Below are 15,076 nucleotides of genomic sequence, written 5' to 3' on the forward strand. Positions count from 1 at the left end.
CAAACGAAAGTGTAACCCAGTTGTCAAACTATAACGTGCATGCATCTACATATCTATCCACAGACTGGTGGACAAATGTGACGAAACAGTCACAATAACAAAAATTACCCGTGTTAGTCACAAGTACCACATGCAAAGTAAACTCGCCGGTGCATCCCCCACAACCACACCTGCCACCCAATTGAACTGAGGAAGCAATGAAGCACCCCATTTGTTCCCTGTCAAGCAAGATAAAGTGACACTAAGAATAAAAGCCATTTAACTTAAGGCCATTTCACACTGACCATCAACAGAACTGAAGACGACATAAATGTAAAAGTTTGGCTTATTCACAACCTAGGAGTTAAATTTTAAATCGTAGCTCATACCAGAAATAACTTCAACACAAACGTCGCTTCATTTAGTCAAGTACTGAGAGGAAAAAAATAAGCTTGCAAGATACCGTCACTGATACAAAAAGCTGGAATATAGAATTAAGCTATTATCATTGTAAAAGTATTTCTTATTCACAACCTAGGAGTTAAAATTTTAAATCGTTACTCACACCAGAAATTATTTCAACACAAACATCACTTGGCTGAGTCAAGTACTGAGCTGAAAAAAATGAGCTTACCAGATACCATCAATGATACAAAAAGTCAGAATACAGAATTGAGCTACTATCAATGATAAGTATATTAAAGGGCAAAGCAAAATCGTAATGGATGGTGTTGACGAAGTTTTATGGCAGTCTACTGAGAGATGAAGCGATGGAAAAAACGTTATCCAGACGTTTCAAAAACAGACAGTTATTTGCGTCAGAAAATACATACATACAAACACATCAAACAATATTTAGTAGAGACATATGTTACATTTATTTTTCTACTTCAATAGCGATAAATTTTTCACTGTCAAAGAAGTTTGTAAATGAAAACTGTTTCATTCATTCCTACTTTTATTTATGTATAGAGTGGGCTTTTTCTTTGTTCGAATGTCGTAAAACGTAAACAGTTTTTTTTCGATTTTTGGTATGTGACCGTTTTTGTGGAAGAACACTCATAGGAAGAAATATCTAAAACTCCGTAGAACTTTCGCAAAGTGCTAAAAAAACAAAGCAAACAAAAATAAAGACCAAGAAGAAACAAAAGCATAAAATCCACTGTCTAACTTGAATGGGCTTAATAAGAACAGTTTAACTTTCGACGTTAGCAGAAGACGATACTGCCTCCTCGACCAATGTCAAAACCTTCTTCTCGTGGAATCTTGACACAGGTACCCATTCCGTTGACAGCCTGTGTGGATGCCGTCTTTTGAAATAATTTGTGCAATGTTTTGACGTTATATTTCGTCAAATAGCCACTTGCACCTTCTGCCCTCAACATCACACACCTTCAGAAACTCCTGTTAGGTGGAGTTGCTCTTAATCTTTTTTCGTTCGTTCGAGACAAGGAGGTTACAACAAAGGGAGATGGCATTATCATTGCTGAGAACAGTCATTGGCAGAATTCAGGGAACAGAGCAGTCCGCCATTTTGTGAGACCAAAACAAGCGTCTCTCCATTTAAATCCTATGTGAATCTTACCATCTCTAATTAATGCTACAGAATTGGTAGTCACATCAGAGTATCTAGTTACATACGACTTACTTTCATCGAGGATCACTAATACACACAATAAAAAAGTTTTAGCATCACCCCGGTTCCCAGAACTCCTGAAGATAGACGTTGACTGTGGATATTGTATCACAGAAACAGTCCCTTTGACTGTTCAGAGATGTCACTAAGCCCGCCTAAAGATGTAAACAACCATGCATGAGCACCGCCTATTAGATGGAGGGGGTCCGACAGCCGATCAGTTCCAGTCATTCCACCAGGAAAAAGGTACACGGCTTGTGTTGTCTGTAGTTCAACCATGCCTAGATGGTAAATACCGCGGCTCGATCGCGTGCGCATTGCTACTTTGTGCCAGGAAGGGCTCTCAACAAGGGAAGTGTCCAGGTGTCTCTGAGTGAAATAAAGCGATGTTGTTTGGACATGGAGGAGATACAGAGAGACAGGAACTGTCGATGACATGCCTTGCTCAGGCCGCTCAAGGGCTACTAGTGCAGTGGATCACCGCTACCTAGGGATTATAGCTCGGAGAAACCCTGACAGCAACACCACTATTTTGAATAATGCTATTTGTGCAGCCACAGAACGTCGTGTTATGACTCAAACTGTGTGCAATAGGCTGCACGATGCGCAACTTCACTCCCGACGTCCATGGCGAGGTCCATCTTTGCAGCCATCACACCATGCAGCGTGGTACAGATGGGCCCAACAACATGTCGAATGTACTGCTCAGGATTGGCATTACGTTCTCTTCACTGATGAGTTTTGCATTTGCCATCGACCAGACAATCGTCAGAGACATGTTTGGAGTCGACCCAGTCAGGCTCACCGCCTTAGACACACTGTCCAGCGAGTGCAGCAAGGTGGAGGTTCCCTGTTGTTTTGGGGTGGCATTATGTGGGGCTGACGCACGCCGCTGGTGGTCATGGAAGGCCCAGTAACGGCTGTATGATACGTGAATGCCATCCTCTTACCGATAGTGCAACCATATCAGCATCATATTGGCGAGGCATTCGTCTTCATGTACGACAACTCGCATCGCCATCGTGCACATCTTGTGAATGACTTCCTTCAGGATAACGACATCGCTTGACTAGAGTGCCCAGCATGTTCTCCAGACATGAACCCCATCGAACATGCCTGGGATAGATAAGCAAGGGCTGTTTATGGACGACATGACCCACCAACCACTATGAGGGATCTACGCCGAATCGCCATTGAGAAGTGGGACACTGTGGACCAACAGTGCCTTGATGAACTTGTTGATAGAATGCCACGACGAATACAGGCATGCATCAGTGCAAGAGGACGTGCTACTGGGTATTAGAGGTACCGGTGTGTACAGCAATCTGGACCACCACCTCTGCAGGTCTCGCTGTATGGTGGTACAACATCCAATGTGTGGTTTTCATGAGCAATAAAAAGGGCGGAAATGATGTTTATGTTTATCTCTATTCCAATTTTCTGTTTGGATTCTGGAACTATCGGAACCGAGGTGATGCAAAACGTTTGCTGATGTGTGTAATCGCAGAGCTGAAAACTTTATTTGTTGATGAGAAATTTCATTCAATGAGCATTAGATTAGATTAGATTCAGTTTTCGTTCCATAGATCCAAAAAATTAGATGATTCTCATGAGTGTGGAGCTAGTCAGAAATTATAGCATAAAAACACAGAATATTTTAATATAATTCTCACTTCTCTGTTCATTTGTCAGGGGATTGTCAAAATAAGTGAATACATTACAGTAAACTCTCAGAAAAACAGTTTTGACTCCGTTTGGTCACAACAGTCAAGATTAAGTACTTTATGTATGACAAATTTATTAAAAGTGCATAGCTATGTTTCATTCTGACAGTGTATTAATTCTATTCACTGTGGAGTCGAAACTGAAATATAGCAGACATTTTTACTTAAGCTGGTCTAACAGATCCTGTTAAGATATCCATCTACAGAGTAGAAGCCATTACCCATCAAGAAGTCTTTCAAACTCTGTTTAAAGTGTGCTTTATCAGAAACAAAGTTTTTAATGATTGCTGGTAGTTTATTGAAAATGTGTGCTCCTGGGTGTTGGACCACTTTTTGGACCAAGATAAATGATTTTAAGTGTTTATGTAGATTGTTTTTATTCCTAGTATTCATACTATGTACTGAGCTATCGGTTGGAGACAGAGACATATTATTTGCAACTAATTTCATTAAGGAACAAATATACTGAGAAGCAGTGGTTAGAATACCCAGTTCCTTGAACAGCTTTTTACAGGATGTTGTTGAGCTTAGGCCATAAATTAGTCTTTTTAGCTATTACATTGACTGCTTCGCGCCAAAGCAGCTGATCATTTCAGTTAAATCGAACTATTCGCTTTAATAGCTGTCAGTACAAATTGCACAAGATCCTTCCCATCACTGCACTACCAAAATGTGTGATAATCAGAATATAAACACTGACATGACACTTTTTACTCATGGAGTAGACAATGATAGTATTATAGGAAAACTATTGATTGAGCCCACCATTTAATTTAAAAACTTACATTTAATATCAGATACAGCTTATCATTGTTTCTCTCACTCATTTTCCCATTCGAAGAAAGTCTAGGTCATTCTACACAGTACCGATGTCATTTGACAATTTTGCATAATTGGGAATACATATTTCAGTCATGATTTTAGATCACCATTACACTCATTAGAGCATGTATATTCAATTATGATGTCTGTAAAAAGGAATTTCAACAACAAATGTTTTAACACATAAATGATCACAAAACAATACTCCAGTGCTTTGTGAAATTAAATAATTTATTTCACTTTCACAAACAAAACGAACTAGTAGCTTATTAAACAGCATACTTTATCACAGATCTAGTTCAATTTCCTTCAAAGATAGTTAGATTACTGTATTCCCATTCACTTTTGTTTTTGTGAGAAAGACTTTCAGCATTGTCACTGCATGAACCATATAGACTGTAATACCATATCATTATCAAGTGATGACTGACGTCTCACATGAGCTCTCAGGTTAAGAAATAAAGTCTTATTTAAACACTAACTCAAACCTTCACTAACGATTAAACCAGTGGAATAATGTGGGCACACGTATAGTATATCTTGTGAAGCCAGGTGCCCCACATTACTGCTACTGATTGTTTTAGGATGCAAGAAGAAAGTATCAAATATAACCTTCACTTAATAATAAGCTCTTGTAAAATAAAAGTTCAGCTTTTATGTAAAACACCTCAAAGCTGATCCACATTTCGCAAGAAGTAAAGAACATGTTGTCTTGGCAAGCTGATGAGACAACTCTTCATTTTCACAGGATACTCTGTTAAACACTGAAATACTTTCTTCAATGTGTAGTATGCAAGGCTTTTATCACATGATTCAAATGATTGTTTCGTTGCTTGAGCGACAGTTGGACTGCTGATGAAGCTTAATTTTCTTCCTGTTATTCATGTTTACTTCACACACAGTGTACAACTTTCCCTTGATATGAAAAATAGTGCCATCACATGGTACTCGAATTGTGGATGCATAAAATTAACATTATATGTCAAAGGTTCTGATGCACATAAATTATTATTACTGCCTGGAGCAAAAGTTCCCAAAACAAAGAAAAATCTTCCAACATAACTATTAACACAGACCAGAGTAATCATTTGCACAAAAAATTTTTATGTTGAAAATTTTAAATGAATGGTTTGTTACCTAGTTGCAACATTCACCCACTGTGTAGCATAGCAACCACATGATGTAGTAGTGTATAAATATACGCTCCTCAATTTTTCTATTTTACTTACATTTGATAATTAGAATAATAACGAAAGAATTCACCTTAACTCAGAGCGAAGAATTTCATTCCACCTATTAGATGATGTGAAATAAATTATTTACTATGTACTCCAACTAAAGTAATAGGGAGCACTTGGAATGACACTGGGCAGGTAGATGACTGTATATTATATAAGGAAGGCGGAGAGCTGCTTAGAGTGCAAAGATGCAAGAGCCAAGGTTATATCTGTGTGGCGTTTGCATGGGAATGCAGAAAATTCTCGAATGTTCTACAAGACTTTTCGTGTAGATAGCTTTGTCACCTTAAAGGTGTGCAGAATGGCTATGCTGAAGGGGGGCCCCAGTACTAGTCTGCTATACAATAGATCGATATATCACAAATAGTTCCAGGAGTTTTTAGCCCTTCAGGTTAAGAATTATTTATTTTAATTGTAATCTAAAGAAGGTAATAGAAGATGATATCTACTGGGTCAGATTCATCTGTTTGAATGTATGTCTTTATTAATTTTCCAAAATCGATACATCTGCTGAGACTCACAAGCACAGGAACATATGTTCAATGGAGGGGCACCAGCTAAGGTGTCAGAGCGCTCGTAACATTAAGTGCTAGTTGGCTTACTGAGAGGCAGCTCACACAGCTGAACGCTTGACAAAAATGTTCATTTTTGAAGTAGTATAGTACTTTTGAGTACTGTTGCTTTTCAGACACTTCTCTAATATGTGAAACAGCATCTGAGTAGCGACAGGTTATTCCACAAACATTACACACAATATCATGCACGAGTAGGAATGACTTTGAATGTATGTGCAAGTATCACTTCCAACTGTGATTATTACTAGAAGGACAGTAGGATAGAGTTCTCAAGTCAATATGCTGTCTCAAGACAGTGGGTAAGTGACATTGGCACATGAGTTGGCGCTTGTGAGATTTCTGTTGGTTGTATCTTTGAGGTTTAACCACAAAGATGGTCTACTGCTTGTGTGACGAAAGTTTTGAACCTGATCCTTTCCATTTAGTATGCGCAGATGAGGAAGAGTATAGTTCAGACCACTACTGAAAGACCTTTGTGTCAGTGCAAAATTAATTATTGCAAGTGACAGTATTATTACATATTATTTTTCCATGTTCATAAATTACCAAATGCTTAAGACGGATGTCTGGAGTTCTAGAAACTGCTAATGTGAATACTTTATTTCGAAGGAGAATTATATTTAACATGAGTGATGGAAGTGCTGTCTCTCATACACTCTCTTCTTAAACAATAGATGACAAACACAACTGTTAACTATCAATTCCTTGCTACTGTAAATGCTGTTTATTAGAGGACAATGCACCTCTCATTTACATTTGAAGGTTTATTGCAGTTCTGTCTTATTTATTCGTGGCTAACCAGTCCTCCTTCCCAGGCCACCATAGTTTAATTATGATTCATATAATTGAAGTGTGTACCTACAAGAAGGGATTAGCAGGGCCATCCATTAGTACCTTCTCAATAAGATAGTGAAATAGTGCAGTTTTTGGCGCTCGTGGCATTTCACAAACGTAAGAAAACTGTTGGTCTGCTGCCTGCCTTGTAAATTGAAGGCAGGGAGTGGCACCTTAGCATTCAAGTAACTGGTCACTGGCATCCAACCAATGTGATTGAAACACATTTCTGTTTAGGTTTTGAAATTAAAATAGCATTTTTCCAGTTACTGAGATAGTCAGGTGAAACCTTTTATGGTCCACCACTGTAAATGCTAGGTTCCGAAATGATGCGGTCGGCCGTAAAATACGTTGCTAAATTGTGCAATGGGGTCGAGATAACAATTTCCAGAAGGTGTGAGATCATGTAATACAGGGTGTTTCACAATTCATATTACACATTTCTAGAAATTGTAGAGAGGACTTAGTAGATGAAGTTTTACATAGGAACCCATGTCTGGAAACTCCATCCACTACAGAGTGCCAAAGTTCTAGGCGGTGGTGCCTGTAAATGTATATAGATACAGGGTGATTCCGTTATCGTGTTACAAGGTTTCAAGAATGATAAAGAAGGATAAATTTATCAGTTTGAGGTCAGGGTCCCTGTACTGGAAACGAACGAATCGAAAATTGTAAACAAAAACTGTTCTGACAATTCTGGCAATGGAATACACGTACTGGTACTATTGTTGCTAAGATTGTGGGTAGGCAACTTTCAGAGATGGTAATGTGAAGCAAAACAAGAAAAAATGTCTAGTAACCATGGCCTCTAAAATGCATGCTTTATGCACCTATGAGCACTTGTTCAATAGAGAAGATGTGTTTCACAGAAGAGAAAATGAACAAGGGCTCATCGCTTCCAAGGTATGCGCTTTAGAGCCCACGTTTGCTAGACTTTTTTTCCTTTTGTTGGTCCATACTACCACCTCTGAAAGTTGCCTACCCTACAATCTCAACAACAACAGTACCAGTACGTGTATTCCGCTGACAGAGGTGTCAGAAAGGTTCTTGCTTATAAGTTTTGACTCGTTTGTTTCTGGTAGAGGAACCCTTACCTCCAATTGATACATTTATCCTTCTCCATCATCCTAGAAAGTTTGTAACGTCATCGTGGAATCACCATGTATACAGATACATTTACAGGCGCTGGCGCCTGTATCTTTGAGTCTCTGTGGCATTGTTGGATGAGGTTCCCAGACATGTCTCGCTATGTGAAACTTGATCTACTAGGTCCTCTCTACAACCTGTAGAAATGCGTAACATGAATTTTGAAACTCAGTGCAGAATCAACTATAAAAAGATAGGTTAATGTCAGCTAAGAAAATGTAATTAGTAATTATCAGGAATTAGTTATACAGCATCAGAATTCCAATGCGTGGAATCATTGTCCCACAGCGTGACAGAACACTGAGCAGCAGCCACCAGCGTAAAAATACCGATCACGCGCTTGGAATAGAGCCCACCAGAAACAACAAGGCAGAACAAAGGGCCACGGAAGTCTGGCGCGGAACAGGGTGTCCCACAGTTCTTGGCTTGATCATCACAGATGGAGAGGTGCAGCGAAGCATCTAGCTGGACGAACCGCAGTGGGGCGAGCTACACACGCCGACTATGACGAACGACTCGCCGTTTTAGTGCATTGTTGCGAGTCAACACAACAAAAAGTGATAGAAAATTATTTTGTTTGTTGAGAAATGTCTTAATAATGTGTACAAAAATGGCTGTGCATGCAGACAAGGATAGGTTGCCAACTCAATGAGCCAGATGAACCCTCCAGTAGTTATAATAGCATTAAGATAAAACAATATCTGCATAGTAGCAGCATAGAGAGCGTCACAAACAATGACTTGGAGAGTGCATATGAGATGGTAATCTACAGTACTAGTTTTGACGTGATTTACTGGCATGACATCATCAATGACATCATTAATGAGTCGTGGGATTTCCCCACAACCTCTCCCTCCCCTTCTGATATAGGCCAATTGTCTTATGTAAAAAGGCGGGAAATTCAAGTTTGGGCAGGAAATTCAAATTCTGGCAAGAAATTAAAAAACAGTGCAACTGTGCTAGTGTGTTTCCTATGGAAGGAGGGATGTTGTCCTACGTATAAATAGGAGGAAAACTCAAAAATGCAAAATGGCGCCAGGGCACACTGGTACAAGCTCTGTGGCATCAGAATCCAAGTCTTGGAATATGTGGAACTGGCTCTATGATGATACAATCCAGCTGAGACCTATTGGGCTATTTATAACAGTGAAACATTCTGGTACACCCCCCCTGAGCTGGAACACTGCCACTGGCTCTAGGACATAATGATCTGGCTCACACCAGTCAGGCTACTTGTAACAGAGTAGAACTCTGTCATATTGGCCCAGACTTGAGATACTGAGGTAGGTTCTATGACATAAGAATCCAAGTTCTGGGATACCGGCACTATGACGTCAGAATCCGAGATGTTAGGATAAAGGGGAGTGGCTTGCCTGTAGAAACCTGTAGGGTTATTTATAGCAGTGAGGTCATTGTGGCTTCCATTTTGCCAGTCAAAGTTAAGCAATTCCCCCTGCTTAAAAAGTACCAGTAGTTCATGATTGGACAGCACAAATGTAATACAGCACTGTAAGTTGAAGTCCAAACTGAATGCTGTGTAGTGGTAACAAATATGATTTATTTAAACAAATACTGAGGGAGGGAAAGACCTCTTCACTCATCACCAACCTCACCACCTATGAGTGTCTGCACCACTCCATACCAAGCTGGGTCCATTTCCTGCAAGTCCATTTGTGCTATGCTTAAACAACCTCTATCCTCCCTGACATTAGAGTTTAAGCAATTCACACATCCACAGCAGCCATTGTAACTTCAAAATGTTGAGAAAATTGATTTTTCCCCTCTTTAAAAAGGTGAGAAATCTGCTGACTGTCGAACTACAGATCATCATTCTAATTGTAAACTGCTTACCCCACGATTACCCTACTGATGCAGTCTACATGGTTGTCGCTATCACGTTTGGTAGGAACAGAAAAGGTATCTACTTGCGTCTTTATTAAATAAACAGCTCACTGGCGAATGTTTCTTCCATAGTTGATCTGCCAGGCAGGGCTGGCCTGCCACTATTATGATAGCCAGAAACTGCACAGTCCTGTGTAACACTCAGACACCATCTTCAAACTGTTGACAAACCCTGGCACCGAATTCTCCTCAGCATATGATGTACTGCTACAGACTTAATTGCTTTCACCTACATGTATAGAGCAGCAAATACCACATCATAAAGAGAGGAATGCTAGAAAGCATCTCTCGCCTACATGGTCCTGCACACTGCTCGCTCAAAGCTCGTTGTGCTCCACATGGCGTTAATCAGTTCCACATATAGCACTACACTTCAACACAACAAATAGTCCTGCTAATGGAAAAGCCACAAATAACAATATCGGCAGCTATTGTATTAGTACTATTCCGATAATGTCACATCTGCGAAACGATTTTTCCTGTGTAAGACGCTAATGAACGTCCTGCTAATGAAAATGCCACATATGACACTATTATACAGCGAACTGTGCATATTTGACCATGATGTATGATAAATGGATATGGGAATTGGACTGTTAGTTCCTTTTCCTAAGAGTTTTCTAGCTGTTAGAAAGAAATGCAGTAAAAATGGAATGATACTGATTCTAGGACCTTTCTGTACCAAGTTCATTAAGTGATTTGTCTAATGGATTTACGATCGCACGCCTATCTAGGCAAAGAAATGGTTAAGTTTCAAAAAAGCAGAAGAAGTAAATTTGGCCTACTTTCTTACTATTCCCTAATATAACTTCACAAATAAATGTAATTTTGAGGATATAATTCTGAGAAGGACACAAGAATCCTTTAGTTACAACACCCACATATACATATAGTTTTGATCTAGATCGACCATGAATTATTAATCATTACTATATGCAAAAAAATTGGCCAGGGGTGACTTCTGTGTTTGCATTCTGTGTAACCAACAAATTAAATACTTAAATCAAACAGTGGAGAATCCAGGATGGACTGTACAATATTATGAAAAGGAAAGTTCTTAGTCACCATATAGTGGAGATACTGAGTCGCAGACAGGCACAACAAAAAACTCTCACAATTAAAGCTTTCGGCCATTGAGGTCTCCATCACCAATAGACGACAGACACACATACACACTCACACACACTCACACAAACGCAACTTGCACACATGACTGCAGTCTCAGGTAACTGAAACCACACTGCGAGCAGCAGCACCAGTGCATGATGGGATTGGCGAATGGGTGGGGATAAGGAGGAGGCAGAGGCAGGGAGAGGGAGGGATAATATGGTGGGGTTGGAAGACAGTGAAGTGCTGCAAGTTAGATGGCGGGTAGGGGAGTGCTGGGGAAGGGGGGGGGGGTGAAGTAGCGGAGAAGGAGAGAAATAAGAAGACTGGCCGTGATGGTGGGATGACAGCTGTGTAGTGCTGTAATGAGAACAGGGAAGTGGATGGATGGGTGAGGACAGTGACTAACGAAGGTTGAGGCCAGGAGGGTTATGGGAACGTTGGATGTACTGCAGGGAAAGTTCCCACCTGCATAATCCAGAAAAGCTTGTGTTGGTGGGAAGGATCCATATGGCACAGGCAGTAGCAGTCATTGAAATGAAGGATATCATCTTTGGCAGCGTGTTCAGCAACAGGGTGGTCAGCTTGTTTCTTGGCCACTGTTTATTATATCTGCAACTCAGCATCTCTGCTATATGGTGAATAGCAGCTTTACTTTTCATAAAATTAAATAATTAAATATTCTAATAGCATAAGCAATTTTCTGTTCATCTCTCTTTGTACTTTTTCATTCAGTATTTATATGCAACCATACCTCAGTGTTACTGAGCCATATTACTGAATCTCATTTGTAACTGAAAGAATTTTATCTGTTTTTTGGTACCCAAAACTTTTTACTCATTTTCACTTTAAAAAACTAATTCACAACAATTGTTTTAAGAGATTTATTCAAAGATGAAAACTGGTGCTTGTAGATACTGAATAAAGCACTTCAAATGTTTTTAAAACGGATTTACTCAGAGTAATCAAAGGCCAGGGAAAAACCCTATGTAGATGAATGATTAGGAATAAATAACAGGGTGAACCAAATTTTATGTTTTAACACAATGATTATTTAAAGAAGTTGATTTTTAATTAATGGTTCTAATTATAGTGACCATAGCCTGTTGGCTGTAAGCGTTGGTTGTGTCTGATAGTAGTGGTGGCTACACTGCCCATGGTAGGCATACAAGTTTCTTCAAGTGTGGCCTAAATGACTTGGCATCATTTTAATGTCCGTTACCTAGATCAATAACTTGTACCGAAGCCGTAATAATTCGGCAGTCGTCATATGCGGCTATTGTGCTACAATTTCCAAGCAAAGGTATCGACTGCTCTATCTGAGTGTTGCCTGTTTAACTGCTGCCTACCGACTATGTCCTCTCGTTCCTGCTCACTCTACAGGTAGCGTCCTAGAAACTCAAGCCATCTTTTTCCATTCCCACTGTCGCTTCTGTACGGTACAGAAGTACTCCATCTTTTACATAACAAGTATCCTACACATTATCCCTAAGCATGTACCATTTTATACAAATGACAACTTGCAGAAATATATAAAATTACACACACAAACATATTCATTTCATTAATGCATGGCAAAATATTATTTAGTAAATTATACATTTCACATATTTATTTACGTAAGTTACAAATATACATTAGCAAAGCACTCTAACATCACATATACTACATTTTACAAATAGTCTTTGCATATCACAGTTGTTGTTGTGGTCTTCAGTCTGGAGACTGGTTTGATGCAGCTCTCCATGCTACTCTATCCTGTGCAATCTTCTTCATCTCCCAGTACTTACTGCAACTTACATCCTTCTGAATCTGCTTAGTGTATTCATCTCTTGGTCTCCCTCTACGATTTTTACCCTCCACACTGCCCTCCAATGCTAAATTTGTGATCCGCTGATGCCTCAGAACATGTCCTACCAACTGATCCCTTCTTCTAGTCAAGTTGTGCCACAAACTCCTCCCCGATTCTATTCAATACCTCCTCATTAGTTATGTGATCTACCCATCTAATCTTCAGAATTCTACTGTAGCACCACATTTCGAAAGCTCCTATTCTCTTCTTGTCCAAATTATTTATCGTCCATGTTTCACTTCCATACATGGCTACACTCCATACAAATAATTTCAGAAATGACTTCCTGACACTTAAATCTATACGCGATGTTAACAAATTTCTCTTCTTCAGAAACGCTTTCTTTGCCATTGCCAGTCTACATTTTATATCCTCTCTACTTCGACCATCATCAGTTATTTTGCTCCCCAAATAGCAAAACTCCTTTACTACTTTAAGTGTTTCATTTCCTAATCTAATTCCCTCAGCATCACCCGACTTAATTCGACTACATTCTGTTATCCTCGTTTTGCTTTTGTTGATGTTCATCTTATATCCTCCTTTCAAGACACTGTCCATTCCGTTCAACTGCTCTTCAAGGTCCTTCGCTGTGTCTCACAGAATTACAATGTCATCGATGAACCTCAAAGTTTTTATTTCTTCTCCATGGATTTTAATGCCTACTCCGAACCTTTGTTTTGTTTCCTGTACTGCTTGCTCAATATACAGATTGAATAACATCGGGGAGAGGCTACAACCCTGTCTCACTCCCTTCCCAACCACTGCTTCCCTTTCATGCACCATCTGGTTTCTGTACAAATTGTAAATAGCCTTTCGCTCCCTGTATTTTACCCCTGACACCTTTAGAATTTGAAAGAGAGTATTCCAGTCAACATTGTCAAAAGCTTTCTCTAAGTCTACAAATGCTAGAAACGTAGGTTTGCCTTTCCTTAACCTTTTTTCTAAGATAAGTCGTAAGGTCAGTATTGCCTCACATGTTCCAACGTTTCTACGGAATCCAAACTGATCTTCCCCGAGGTCCGCTACTACCAGCTTTTCCATTCGTCTGTAAAGAATTCGCGTTAATATTTTGCAGCTGTGACTTATTAAACTGATAGTTCGGTAATTTTCGCATCTGTCAACACCTGCTTTCTTTGGGATTGGAATTATTATATTCTTCTTGAAGTCTGAGGGTATTTCGCCTGTCTCATACATCTTGCTCACCAGATGGTAGAGTTTTGTCAGGAGTGGCTCTCCCAAGGCCGTCAGTAGTTCTAATGGAATGTTGTCTACTCCCGGGGCCATGTTTCGACTCAGGTCTTTCAGTGCTCTGTCAAATTCTTCACGCAGTATCGTATCTCCCATTTCATCTTCATCTAAATCTTCTTCCATTTCTATAATATTGTCCTCAAGTACATCGCCCTTGTATAGACCCTCTATATACTCCTTCCACCTTTCTGCTTTCCCCTCTTTGCTTAAAACTGGGTTTCCATCGGAGCTCTTGATATTCATACAAGTCGTTCTCTTTTCTCCAAAGGTCTCTTTAATTGCCCTGTAGGCAGTATCTATCTTGCCCCTAGTGAGATGAACCTCTACATCCTTACATTTGTCCTCTAGCCATCCCTACTTAGCCATTTTGCACTTCCTGTCGATCTCATTTTTGAGACGTTATGCTACAATAAAATTTAAAGTCAAACGTATTTTTATAAATTTAGATGACAGACTGAAGGAGACTGTTATACATGTAAGCAGCAAACCGTGTGTCTACTATCATCTCCGGCCATGACTGTCCACTTACTCCCACATGATTATGTTTAAACTGGACGGCACTACCACAGACAGGCTGTGCTTCCCACCACAACCGGCGAGCCCTGTTGTAGGAAGAAATCCGTTGCCAGGACCTAACACACCTTCACCTAGCAAGTTTCTCTTGTACAAAGCTCCAATGCTCACAAACCTTAAGAGGATGAGGCTAACACTTTGTATATCAAATATAAAATAGATTCACTCTGTCACAAACCATTTATATGTTTCTGGAGGAGCACGTCGTTCCTATACCGCCTGTACAGTGAAGAGCCAAAGAAACTGTACACCTGCTTGATTTCGTGTAGGGCCCCTGCAAGCACGCAGAAGTGCCGCAACATGACATGGCCTCGACTAATCTCTCAAGTACTGCTGGAGGGAATTGACTCCATGAATCACGCAGGGCTGTCCATAAATCCATAAGAGTACGAGGGGGTGGAGATCTCTTCTGAACAGCACATTGCTAGGCATCCCACATA

Source organism: Schistocerca piceifrons, chromosome 4 (assembly GCF_021461385.2).
Source record: "Schistocerca piceifrons isolate TAMUIC-IGC-003096 chromosome 4, iqSchPice1.1, whole genome shotgun sequence".
In the NCBI taxonomy this organism is placed as follows: domain Eukaryota; kingdom Metazoa; phylum Arthropoda; class Insecta; order Orthoptera; family Acrididae; genus Schistocerca; species Schistocerca piceifrons.